The sequence below is a fragment of the Chaetodon trifascialis genome, chromosome 18 (genome assembly GCF_039877785.1).
Source record: "Chaetodon trifascialis isolate fChaTrf1 chromosome 18, fChaTrf1.hap1, whole genome shotgun sequence".
Classification (NCBI taxonomy): Eukaryota; Metazoa; Chordata; class Actinopteri; order Chaetodontiformes; family Chaetodontidae; genus Chaetodon; species Chaetodon trifascialis.
Window position 1 is genome coordinate 6,850,308 of NC_092073.1, and position 13,246 is coordinate 6,863,553.

Here is a 13,246-nt window from a genome sequence, read left to right on the forward strand (position 1 = left end):
ATTAGCTTTATGTTATCGACCACATCGTTACAGTGTTTTATGGCAAAAAAAATAAAAGAAGAAATGCGCCTTGTTGTGTTGAAGCACGTTCTGACCAGTCCTTTTTTCCTCATCTTTCAACTTATTACAGTGTTTTACTTCAGTGCCACTCATATCGCTCAAGTAAAAATGTTGTAACAAGGGTGTTTGACAGTAAAGTAACAGCAGAAAGCTTGATAGAAACATGGATGGGCTAACGGAGGTTCCGGAGAACGAGGAATATCTCACGCGCTGCTTGTGTGAGCAGAGCGAGCGCAGCCCATATAAGGACAGCGGATCCTCTCCAGTCGCGCGCTGGGAATCCTGATTTCTTGTACGACCGAGGACGCGAGCGAACCTCTAAACACACTTCTTGTGTTTTCCGTAATTGCTTATTTTAATACATTTATATCAATCGTACAAGTGGATACTTAATCTGCGTTTGGATATTGGAAGCTCTACGGGTTTTCAGCCACCTTACTGTGGTGTGAACATATTGTTTACGGTTAAAAAGTAGCGTAAAGGGCTCTCATCGTCGTGCGATCTTAGTCGATTTATGTCCTGTTTGTGTTAGATACGTAAATCTGAATTTGGCTTAATTTTAATGTAAATGTAAAGCACTTTGGTGACTTGTTAACGGCTGTTTTTCCTGCTACATCTTTCTCTGTATTTCCGTCATGGGTTGCTGTGAATCTGTTGACCGATTCAATTTAGGCTACAAATTATTTTATTGTAAAATCAAGCCTTTATTATTATTATTATTATTATTATTATTATTATTATTATTATTATTATTATTATTATTATTATTATCATTATTATTATTATTTTGTATTTTTTGTCGCGAGTGTGACATGTGTTGTCGATCAAGTCATGCTCATGTGTTGTGCCACCCAGTGTAGCTTAAAGGAACTGGGTTAATGCAGGAAATGCAGTGTTGTTTCGTCAAAACAAACCAGTATAATCAGATATGGGATGGGCGAACTCGCTTAGAGAGAGCCGCTTCTTTCTGTTGGGCTGAAAGCAGTAATTCGTGCGGGCATGAAGGCAGCGGGGTTTTCTTGTGCGAGTTTCCTGTGGTGTGGATACCTGATGGAAAGATTGGCATTTTTTTTAATTGATGGTTGCTGTCGATGTTTTCCACTGTCATGTCGGTTTGTTATGGGGTGTGATCAACTATTCATTCCGTCCCTGGAGCGTGTGTGCCCGTTCAAAGTGTGGACACACCTCAGACAACGGTCCTGCTGTCAAGGTGTGGATGTCTCTCTGTCTTGGGAGAGAAGGGGAGTTTGCTCCGCAGAGGCTTCAGGATGTCTGCCTGTCATTTGTTGCTTTTTTCCTTCAACTTAACAGGGTTTTATGAAGCATTTCTCAATAAGGGCACAGCCCTTTTGGTGTCTGAAGTCACATCCTTAACCAAACAGATGTGATCCCTGTTACTTTGCCTCATTTGCATTTGCTTCAAAGAGCCATCAAGGTCTGCTTTTAAGTCCTCACTTCCACCTTCTGACAAGGCTGCTGATCTGTCATGTAAATCACCGTCTCTGCCATCTGAAGGGAATTCCTCAGTAAACCCAAATTGAAACTTGTGTCGTTAGATTTTTACAACAAGTTGCCAATTTAATATGCTGTCTCTGAACCAGCTCCAGCCGAGTGGCTACTTTTTATGATTAAAAAAAAAAAAAGTTTCAATAACCATTGTGTGGGTTCTTATAATTAAGCAAGCCCTCAAGTTGTGCCCAGCTTGTTATGGTCCATGGCTTTGCCAGGTCCCTGGCAAACAGGGGCAGCTGAGATCAAGGTGAGCTCCATTCCCCGCTGTAAACAGAGAGGTGTTAACAGCCTGCAGGACGACAGGTGTTTGCAATCGGCGGGATACTACGGCTTCCTTTGTCGCTTCTCCCCAGTCAGCCCCCCTCAGGAATAGCAGCCGTTCCCTGCAACGGTAATTTAACACAGCAATTTGGGAATTGAGGAATGCGCCCGGTGTTAACATTCTTTGCAAAAATAAACAGGGCCGTGCTGTGACAGCTTTGTGCCCATGCTCAAGAGCTCTCCAGAACAGTGTTTCAGATACACCTTACAGTGAGTGTACATACAGGTAGCTAGGATTTCTATTTATTTGACACTATCATATGGGTCATTTATCTCATCCCCTAATCTGTTTTTCTCTCTCCTGTCTACCTTCATTCCCCCCTTTCCTCCCCTCTCTCTCTCTGAGACATACTCACACTCACTCACACACACTTGCACCTTGATGAATCATCCATCACATAAGGAAAATGAGGTTGCGGGCTTGGCACTTGGCAACAAGTCATGTAATGTTGAGGAGCATGTTTATTGGCCCGGTAAAACTATACTTAAACTATACTTAGTGCCCGGGACTTGCTCACCCTGTCTAGAAACTATTGAATACAACCACATGCTGTAAGTTTTGGGGTAGAACAATGCGGAAAACAATGGTTTAGGTACAGCGACAGTTTGTTTGGTGAAACATGCAATGTTTTGGGCTATCGTGGAGGCTCGGGAGGAGGTGGGGATTGGCTCTGCAGCTCCGCATGCCACTTCAGTGTTTTAAAAGACATCTGTTTACATTTAAAAGGTCCTCCCCTGTTGTGTGAAGAGTTTAGCAGAGGAGGAAATTTTTCATTTATCTCACTGCTTTTCACCAACTTCCTCAGCAGCTTCATTTGAAAGTGCCAAGTAAGAAGAAAATCCCCCCCCACCCCCCCACCGCCTCTGCTCTCTCTTTCTCTGTCCCCTCTTCCTCCTCCCTCCAGAGCTTGTCCTTTATTTCGGGGGGCTGAGACACAGTAGCCAGGGGTGCTGTTGATTGCCCCCTGACCTAGGCACCCATGCGTGCGTAGAGTATGACTTCACTTTCCCCCCCTGTGCCATTGTGTGGTTTCCAGCATGTCCAATTGTGTTTGTGTTTAAGTCTGTTCAATAAAAGGAGAAAAGAGGAGGAGGAGGTGGGGGAGTGTTGGAGCTGCAGCTTTTTCTCCGCTCCATCCACTCCTCTCTGACCCCTTAAACTGTGGGCTCCGTGTCCCCTGTGGAGTCGAAAGGGGGGATGGAGAGAATTGGTGAGAAGTGGCTGAAGTGACTAAAGAAGTTTACAACAGGTGGCAACTGAGGGGCTGGTGCTGGCAGATGAAAAGCACGACACACATGACACCTATCTCCCAGACCTGTATGTGTTGTGCTTGGAACATTCATCAGCATAAACAACGTGCAGGCCCTTGTTTCATTTGTCCATCTGGAAAAAAAAAAGTTTTTTCTCATCCCTCGATATGTCCATCAGGGTGGGAAAAGGCCTGTCCTCATCTGACCATTCAGTGGAATTAAAATTATGTGATGTACGACCACACTCCCACCTCTGTTAAGGCAGCTTAATGATTAGCTGCTCCCATGGAGGCTGAGAGCATTAGCCTATAAAAAGGTGCTCTCTCTTCATAAAGAATGAGTTTTAAACCCAGAGTCAGTTTCAGTAACCCCCTTAACTGTGCTTGGATGTGCTTTATTGGGGTTTGTGTGGCTGAATGCTTAAATGAACCATTGTGTGTTCAGGCTTTAGTGAGAAAGCCTGAGGAGAAAGAGCCTAGTTACCTTTGCAGTTTGCCTGCTCTACCTCATACACTTTCAGTGGCGAAAGAAAAGGCCCATTCAGCGGGCCCGGCATGGGGAGGGAGAGCCCTTTTCACACTCGGCTTGTGGGAAACTTCTCCTCCATACTGTGCATGCCATTTGCATATGACCCATTCTTTTCCCAAAGGTCCCCGTGAGGGAGGAATCCGTGGAACGTTCACAGAATTCATCAAATCCCTCTCTCACGCAGCCCTCGGGCCCTCAAGGGCCTGCTTTGCAGCTCTCTGTTTGACATTTTTGTCTTGGAAATGTAGCTTACGTCTGCATCATGCTTGCTCGCCTTAACGTTAACGCCAACGCATCCCCGTGGCATTTCTGTCCCGTGTATTTTAAAGTGGCAATGTGTGCCACCCAGTGTGCTGTTTTTAATGTCAGGGTAAAGGCTTAATTTGGCACAGCAGGCAGGAGCTTCCCCAAATCCCCAGCGTGGGCCATGAGGGGTCCATCTGCATGACAGGACAATGTGATGGGGGCCGTGTGCCTTGGAGGCTCCCGAACTGATGATGACACAGCCATCGGCAAATACTCTGCCTGAAAGGACAAAAATATTGTGGATAGGGGGTAACACAAGGGTGAGGCGGTGGGAGCTTGTAGCGCTGCGTCAGCTCACTGAACTGAACAAAAACACAACCGTTGCTCCGGAGCAAAATGTGGCCTCTCAGAATAGCAGCCCAGGCTGCTTCTCACCAGCGTGAAGCATCATTTAGGCGCTGTAGTGACCAGAACTGCTGCCTTGATGCGACAACATGTGGAACAGCATCCATACTGGCCTGCTTGTTGTCGTTGAGTCTCCTGCGCTGGTTTGCAGCTCTGACAGCCTTGACCCTAAACAATGTCACAGACAGCGGTGCAGGCGAGCATTTGCTGCAGCGCAGGGTAGGGAGGAGAGCTCAGTTAAGTGTATCATGTAAGCTAACTGAGCAGAAAAGCCTCCTCTCCTGACTCCAGAGCAGTGAGTCATGGGCAGACAGGTGTGTTTGCAAAATGACTTCAAAGTCTGCAACTATGTTTCTCTTTTCTTTTCTTTTCTTTTCTTTTCTTTTCTTTTCTTTTCTTTTCTTTTCTTTTCTTTTCTTTTCTTTTCTTTTCTTTCACCTTTACTGTTCCCTCTTGGTCCCTCTCCTTCGCAGCCCCTCCCTACAAGTGTGGGGGTGAGAGGTAATATTCTCTAGTAGTGTGTATACTTGGGGGAGAGATTACGTCTAAATTGCCATCCTGGTGGAGGTAAATATTGTGTACGGTGTGCCCAGCGCTCTCTGTTGATGTGTGTTTTTAATCATGTATTTGGTGGCTGCTCTTCAGGTCCACAGTGAGTCCCTTTGGGTCTGTCTGCAGATCCCTCCTTGCCCCCCCCCCTCCATCATCACCACCACCACCTCTTTCTTTCCCTTCCCGCCCATCTATCCCCTCCCCTCCTTGTGGTCCTCAGTGGAGCGGTTAATGAAAAAGACTGGACTGACACAATAGGCAGAAGGCGGGCCCAGTCAGGGGCTCTTACGCCAGCTTGTGTTTGTGGCAAAAACTCATCAGGGCAAACCTCTGCTGTAGCTTCATTTCAGACCACCTGACTGTTAGTTTGGACGTCTTTTGTCTTTTTTATTACCGTGTCTTTTTTGACATAAATGTTCGGTGTCTAGTCACTTTTAAATGTGCTTAACCTTATTATAGTCCCACAGTGTCTCTGTCTACAGGGATGAAATTAGATGACATCAGATGAGGAGTGATCCGCTGCCATGTGCTGTGCTTTGAACACAGCCTAGTGGCTGGCTTCTTGCCAGCCCGTTATGATGACCGTATTGATTTTCCTCTCCGTAGCACACAGAACTGATAATGACCCCCCTGAGGGGTTAGGCATTCATATTCACATACTGATTCCAGTTGCACAGCCTGGCTGTGATGTGACTAACAAATTGAGTGTCCCTCTGTCCCCCAAGCCTCTGCATTGAGCTAGCTAGGCTAGGCTAGCCCTGTGACAACTCCAGCAAAAAAAAAAAAAACCTTAGTCACCCTGTTTGTTAGTCAGAGAGAAGGCCGGCTGCTATGTTGAATGTCAACATGGATAAACATCCACACAGGATTAATGAGAGGAGAATGGCCAGCCTGAAAACAGAGGGGAGGGCAGAGTAGAGGGAGGCATGGAGCATCCACATCGCCCCATTTAACTCATGAGTGTTTTGTTGAGCTCCCCATGACCCCACTAGTGTGACCTGACCGAAGGAGGCAGCCAGGCCTAGACGCACTCATCAGCTGTTACAAGAAAGGAGCTACAGTATGTCTTTGTGAAAGAAAATACAAAACAGTGCATGTGAAGAAAAAGCGAAAGGCATCAGAATAGCCTTATATGCAGCCTGGACTACACTGATACTGTGCCTTCAGAGCAGATCAGAACGATGACAAATAAAACTATCCTAACTTTAGAAATGTACTGTATTTCTTAATCGTGTTCTGTTTTCATAATTTTATGTCTTTCTTTTTTGTATACACTTTCATTGAGTTCCTCCGTGAAGAGACTCAACAGAGCTGGCACCTGTTTGAGAAATACCCACCCCTGCATGATGAATTAATCTACATCAGTGTTTCATAAGCTGTTTATTCCCTTCATACATCCCTCATATCTTCCCACTTCTACCACCTGAGTGTCACCATTCTTTCCGAGGTATTGCTTAAACACATTGTGTTGCATTTAACCTTCTGGACCTGATGTTCAGTACAGTAGGGTTAGAGTTGGATTGTGCTTTTGCTCTTGTTGACCAAACTGTAAATTCAGGCTGTCCACCCCGCCAGCACCTGTCATACACGATCGACAGCCCTCCAGAGCAAAGTACATAGTGCAGTTTTTTTCTCTATGACTCTGGGAACTGGAATTAAGCTAGTGACCTTTGACCTGTCTCATCCCACCTGTCCTGGTCCAGCTCACCGCTACCAGCATTCAGGTGTTTACAGTCAAAACATGCGGGGGCCTCCCCGAGCACGTTCCATAAATACATGTGTGGGTGGACGGTTATGTGTGTGTAGCGCGTAGTGAAGGGAAGGCAGCAGATACCCTCGGATCTCCATAGTCAGGCGATCTGTCCTCTTACTCATGCTGACAGGGCCCTCCCCTCTCTAGTTACACTGGCGCCGGTGCTTTTGCCTGCAAGTCATTGAAGCATGGCCTTTAATTGATCAGGTTTGGAGTTGTACGACACCATTAATTAGTGCTTGCTCATCGCTTGTTTGTTTGTTTTGTCCTATTGTTCCTATCATGCACTCATCATTAATTGTATGATCTGTCCGCTGCATGCCAGTGCTCTTACAGCATCAACAAAGCCGCACGCTATCGCCCCACCATCAGGTCCTTGCCTCCACTTTCCGTCTATTACCCTCTAATGCTCTTTTTCTCATAAGGTGTCACGCTCTCTGACTCCTTCAGTCCTATGTATTCTTTCCTTTTTTGCCCTCTCTCTGTCTCCCATTCCCCCTCTCTGGCAGCTGCCTTGGCTCTGATTCTACAACACCAGCAGGTGCTGTAGGCATGCAGCAACTCAGCTATACGGCACTCATAAATAACACCTGACAAAAGTATGAGAGAGCCAGGGCTACAGCCAGAGTGAGGGAGAGAGGCAGAGATTGAAAGTTTCCTCTGGCAGGAGAACAGGGTGTGGCTCACAGTCAAACGCTGGCCTTCTGAGGAAGGACATGTTCAGAATAAAGAGAGAAAATGTGAGAGCCGCAGAGAAAGGAGGAGGAATGTGAGCTTTTATCGTTATGAATGTGTGAAGTTTGTGCTTCTCCTCAATGCAAACTTTTCAATAAATCCCTTTCATGCAAATTTATAGTAAATGCATCTTTTTATACACAAGGCCACCGCTAAGTGACTGGTTAAGGGGGAACTTGAATTTGAAGGAAGGCAGCATTATCTTTTCTGTAATTAGGATGTTAGAGCTCGGAACAATGTTAATTGTGCTCTAAAAGCAAATGAAGAGGTCAGGAAAGAAATTATATGCACACTTTTCTAATCATCATCAGTAATGAACCAGCACTCGGAATAAATGAACCCATAAATCAGCCCTGATCGAGGACTATTAATGAACATGGCTCAAAATCAAATCCGGGCTGTCTCTTTGTCATTTTATGCTCTTCAAAACCACCAACGCCAGACACACATCCTGTCTCATCAGAAGCTATCGATCAGCTTCTTAGGGCGAAGGTTAGCTTGTCATTTTCTCTTGCCTCACCGCGAACAAAACCAGGAAGTGTGTGAGAGATTACGGCCCAGGATGCAACCTGAAAGCCCTTTATCTCTGTGAAAACAAGAGGCTTCCTGTGGCCCTGCTCCCATCCAGGCCGCCCCCTCCACCCCCCGCGCCTTCACCTCCCCGGCCCCCAGCACCTGTGGCAGCCTATTTAAGGCTCATCATCAGGGGCTGCGGAGACCACAAGCCAGGGCAGAAAACATGAAAGCCTGGAAAAAGAATCAACACCATTGCTGGGCTGTAGACCCGTCTGTTTCCCACCACACAGAGGGCAAAGAAAACAGCATCTCTTTTCAGACACATTTAAAAGATTTGACTCTGTAAATTGAAGGCTGAGCCTGGAACGAAAGGTCTTTTTATTCCTCTAAAGCACCTTGCTGTCTTGTGAGACTTGGAAATAGGGCTGAAGAAGACTGCGGCTGTGTCAGCCCAATGACTCCCACTGCTTCCAGTCACTTCTGACTTGCCCATAAAGAGCAAGGAGTGCGTGGACGCAGTGTGACACATAGGCCTGAAGAGAAAATAGTCCTCTTCTGCGCCTGTCATGTCAGTGTCATCCTTTTGAAGAAGTTCATGACTTGAATTAGCCACATTTGTGTGTCTCTTCTGTTCAGTGGTAGTGAAAGATTCCTCCTTCAGCATAAGATAGCACCTCTCATCTGGTGTTTTTGATGAGTAAGCAATAGCACGTCAAATCTCGTTGGTCACCTAATGTTGTGTTGTTAACCCAAAACCTCAGCCATAGAAAGCACTCCCTTGCTCCTTTGAGTTGCTGCCACAGCTGGCAAGGGTGGTTTGTCTTGACAGTAGCCTGCGTTGAATTTCAATGACCCCCGTCCTCCCCCTGGTCTTATTATGCCATCGCTGCTAACTGGCTCCTATTCACTGCAGTGTCCTGACTTCCCAGAGGGGCCTAGATAAACAAGGGCTATTCAGTCACTGAAAAGCCCACCCCCTGCCAGCCTTGGTCTTTCCTTGTTTCAGTGCCAGGCTGCAACGCGTCTCACTCGCCACCGACGCCAGCAGCAGCGGGCACCACGCCATCGATTCTTCTGCACCACACAGCACACTTTTAGAGGGATTAAACTTAGACTTAACTGCTATGACTGATAAATGGCTGCCGCTAATGTTACGTATGAATGATGAGGGCGGCTGCAGCGGCACAGGGACGGGGTATCTGTGTGCCTCTCTGCGTGGGTGTGAATGTTTCTGTGTTAATGTGTGCTGTGTGTGAAAGAGGCAGCAGTTATCTGTAGGTGTGGTGTGGTGTGGTGTGATGTTGCAGGCCAAGCGAACTTCCTGTTGTTATAGTCCATCAGGGAGATCAGGGGTGGGGGATGCTCCCATGAGACTACCCCGTGAGAGTCACATGGCCTGGCTGCAATGCATTTAAAGGCCATGTTTTTTGTGTCCTTCTGTGTGTGTGTGTGTGTGTGTGTGTGTGTGTGTGTGTGTGTGTGGCTCATGTGTTTTTGGTGAGTGCATTCCTGACCTCCACCTGAATTCTGACCTGAGTGTGAACTGTCTCGGAGGGTCTTCTCTCCTTTTTTGTTTCATTTTATGCCCTTCCCTCAATCCTTCCTCCCAATCGACACATCTCAGAGGAAAGCCTCACATCTCCCTGGGGTGCCCCTCTCCGTCTCCCTCTATCTCCTCTCACCAGATGTTTAAAAGCTGTTTGTTTGCTTACCTGATGGGAGTCACTTTGATTGATGCCTACCATAAAACTGGGCCTGTGCTCTGATGCTACATACCTCTGTATTACAGGGAGGGAATTTTAGAGAGAAATCATAAGACTAGGCCAGTTTAATTGCATCAGCAGTTGTCTACAGCCCTTGAAGGGGAAATGATTACAGACGTCATCGTGATCGCTGGCGACTGTATGCCATTGGTAAGCAAGAGGGACGGTGTCCCTTAGGCTGTAATGGCCCTCCTGTCCAGCCCACCTCCATCATTCCCCGACTCACCAGCTAATTTAAAGCAGTGCCCTTCTAATCGAATGGCTGTCTGATAAATCTATTGAATCAGGACAGATGTCCGGTGGGGTGTGGCAGTGACACAGCGTCTAGACGGGCTGAGAGGTAAGCAGACGACCCCAACGTGATTCAGATCCAAAGGAATCTCACCCATGTGCTCTCCTTTTACTCTGCCGGTCACATCTGCTGATGTGGAGCTGCACTTTAACCAGAGTATGTGGGGGTCAACTCCTCGGGAGGACGGCGAGACATTTTCAGGCCAATGTGAATTATTATGGACACACGTAATGATTCCAAAGTACAGCATCAGAAATAACATTAGAGCTGATTGAAGTGTGCATTATGGTAACAAGGTAGCAGGCTTATATTTGGGTCAGGCTTTATCTGGCCCGCTTCTTAGGAATGGGCTGAGGCCCACGGCTGAATTCCACCTGATAATTATATTGCCCCGTGACAGATAACATTAATGTAAAGCTGTTTATTGTTGATGATGAGTCTATTGAACCCAGGCACGCTCTTTCGCTTGTCCTTGGGGAGCTTATCCCTCAGGCAGGGCTGGCTGTGTTTTTATTAAAACCCAGGTTTAAATGGACCAGGTCTTCTGATCGACAAGCAGATTAACCAAGTAATAAAACATACATCATGATATATAGAGGCCCCCCCTGAGACTCTGGCTATTAATATACAAATATGGAGGATTACTGTCTGCTTGTCTCCATTGCCGTGGAGAGGGGATTAGGGTCCTGGTCCAGACAGATTGGATTTAATGTGTGTGTAAGACTAAACGATTGGTGTACTACAAAGCCCTCATGCATGCACAGACTGATCTCTGCTCCCTGGCTGAGATGTCATCCTGTTGTGTTTGTGGATCAGTTACATTCATTACATCTGCGGGTCAGTTCTGACTTTCTAAGAAACGTCTTATCATTTTAATCTTCTATGTGGACGTAGGCTGCCGTACCACCTAGTTAGTCATCTGCAATTTAACATTTCTGTGCTCCACTGCCTGCACTAACCCTGTTTCTAGTATTATATAACGCTTGTTTGCTTGGCCAAACATGCAGGTATGCAAGAACAAATTTGATGACCACTTTCTAACATTTTTGTGCTTTCCTGGCATTTTTTCTGTTGTGATGACTTGACAAAATGGACAATTCTGGATGCTTGAAAAACCAAATGGTATCACAATGGATATTCATCATAAACTGCCAGTAACCCACAAGCATGTCCACCTGTCACATGTTGAGGATGGATGAAGTGCTCATAAATGTCCATGTACTGCAGATTTTCATGTGCAAGAACAGATAATGTTCACACCTGCTCTCGCACTCTGCAACATTCAGTCAAGTTTGACCCAGACCAAGGTACCAGAATGATGCACAGCCTTTTAAAAAAGGCCTGTAATTTGCCTGGCGCCTTACATACCTTTGCTGTTGAGAGTACCATCGACTCTCAGTCTGAAACTGTTTATGAACTTCTCGGTGACATTGAAGTCTGAAACAGATCGATGTAGACCAAACAAAACAGGAGAATGCGGGCAAACATGCACACAAACACACAGAAAAGAAGACAGAGAATCATAGCACTCTCTTAACTCGCCATCAACAATTTCATAGTCTATAGCATGTGTGACATTAGGAAATTACTCCCAGTCTGGCATACATATTGTTCACTCTAGCAACTAATATGACTGCATTTCAGCCTGATGCACTACTGAATTGACCAATTACTAGATAATGCACAAATATATGGCTTCAAAAGCACAGACTTTGATTAAAACAGTAATCACTGAATATGTGTCTTAGTAGTTGTAGCGGTAAGCCCTTCCTTTAAGACATCCCTCTCTCAATTCCTAGTCATGGGTGAGAGAGTATGAGCTGGGAAGCCCAGGAGTCATCATCCTCACATGCTCCAAAAGTTGTATTTGAGGTCCCTCTTTCCTAATCCCATCTCCCTCAGCCCTGTCACCTTATGGGAATTCCGATAAAGACAAACTTAGGTCTTTAAGGAAAGATGGATGAAAAGGAAGCACAGGCATTGCTAACGACTGTAAAATTCTCAGTGGCATACAAGTGATTAAATTGAATCTGGCTATAATCACTAAAAAGTGAAAACATGTGTAGTAGCCTTTCCCACAGATGTCCTACTGATAGCACCAGGTGTGTGTCCTTTACCTGTTTTAACATGCGGCCCACACAGAAACACACGCGCACACACACACACACACCCCAGGTTGTTTATCCCCAAGGGCGCCCAGCTAAAGGAGAGAGAGCCCCTTAATCATGTCCCTGTCCCACATCCTCGTTATCAGCCACGATTAATGAGCTCTCCATTAATGAATAAAAAAAAAAAAAAAAAGCAGGAGGTGCCAACCCCTTCTGTAGGAAAGAGACGCAAGGGGTGTGTGTGTGTGTGTGTGTGTGTGTGTGTGTGTGTGTGTGTGTGTGTGTGTGTGTGTGTGTGTGTGTTCATGTAAGGGGGGCTGATCATAAATGTTCCCCAGGTACAATGACATCACCCTCCAAGGTAGATATGATAGCTGTCACAGCTCACCTTTTTCAGGCATGACAGGGTGCACGCTGTGTGTGTGTGTGTGTATGTGTGTGTGTGTGTGTGTGTGTATGTGTGTGTGTGTGTGTGTGTGTGTGTGTGTGTGTGTGTGTGTGTGTGTGTGTGTGTGTGTGTATTTACATGTGGCCTCACACTCAATACTGTGTTTTGATTGATCAAATCCAACCTCATGGGTCTAATCTGTTTTGCCTTTGTATAGCTGTCTTCCTCTTTTGTCTATGGTCGCTATATGGCGTCAGGAGGGCGAGAGGGAGGGAGGCGAGGGGTAAGGAGTGCTTGATGAGACAGTGGAAGAGGAGGAGGAGGAGGAGGAGGAGAGGGCGGCAGGTGCAACGGACACCCGGCGCAATCACCGGCACTCGGCAAAAGCGGCGACAGGAAATCAAGGTTGTCTTGGCAACCTGGCACTATCGATTAAGCGCGGCCGTCTCCGAGCTTGCATCAGAGTCCCGATGGAAATGTTGCTGCGTTGGGTTTCAGGAGGGGAGAAGGAGGAGGAGGAGGGGTAGGAGTTGATGATGGACTAAGAGCAGGAGGAAAAGGAGTAGCAGGTGAGGAGAGGAGGGACGGAGAGTGATGAGTATAGGTGATTGCACCTCACTCAGAAGTGTCTCACACTCCATCGCTCTGTCCTCTTTATCTGGACATCCAGCTCAGCTCCATGTTCCTCTGAAGCTCCTCTCCATTTACGAACACAGAATATTTCTCATCGTGAAGTCATTTCCATGGTTGAGGCCTTCTCAGAAGCCTGCAAACATTTAGCACGCCTGTGTCCCTCCGTCTCCTCCTTTGTCCTCC

The 13,246-nt window shown here is 46.5% G+C and overlaps 1 protein-coding gene across 2 annotated transcripts in view; it reads left to right on the forward strand.

Moving 5' to 3' along the window:
* zeb1b (zinc finger E-box binding homeobox 1b) overlaps positions 1-13,246 on the forward strand; it is a 46,918-nt gene that overhangs the window by 942 nt on the left and 32,730 nt on the right. The window lies entirely within an intron of this gene.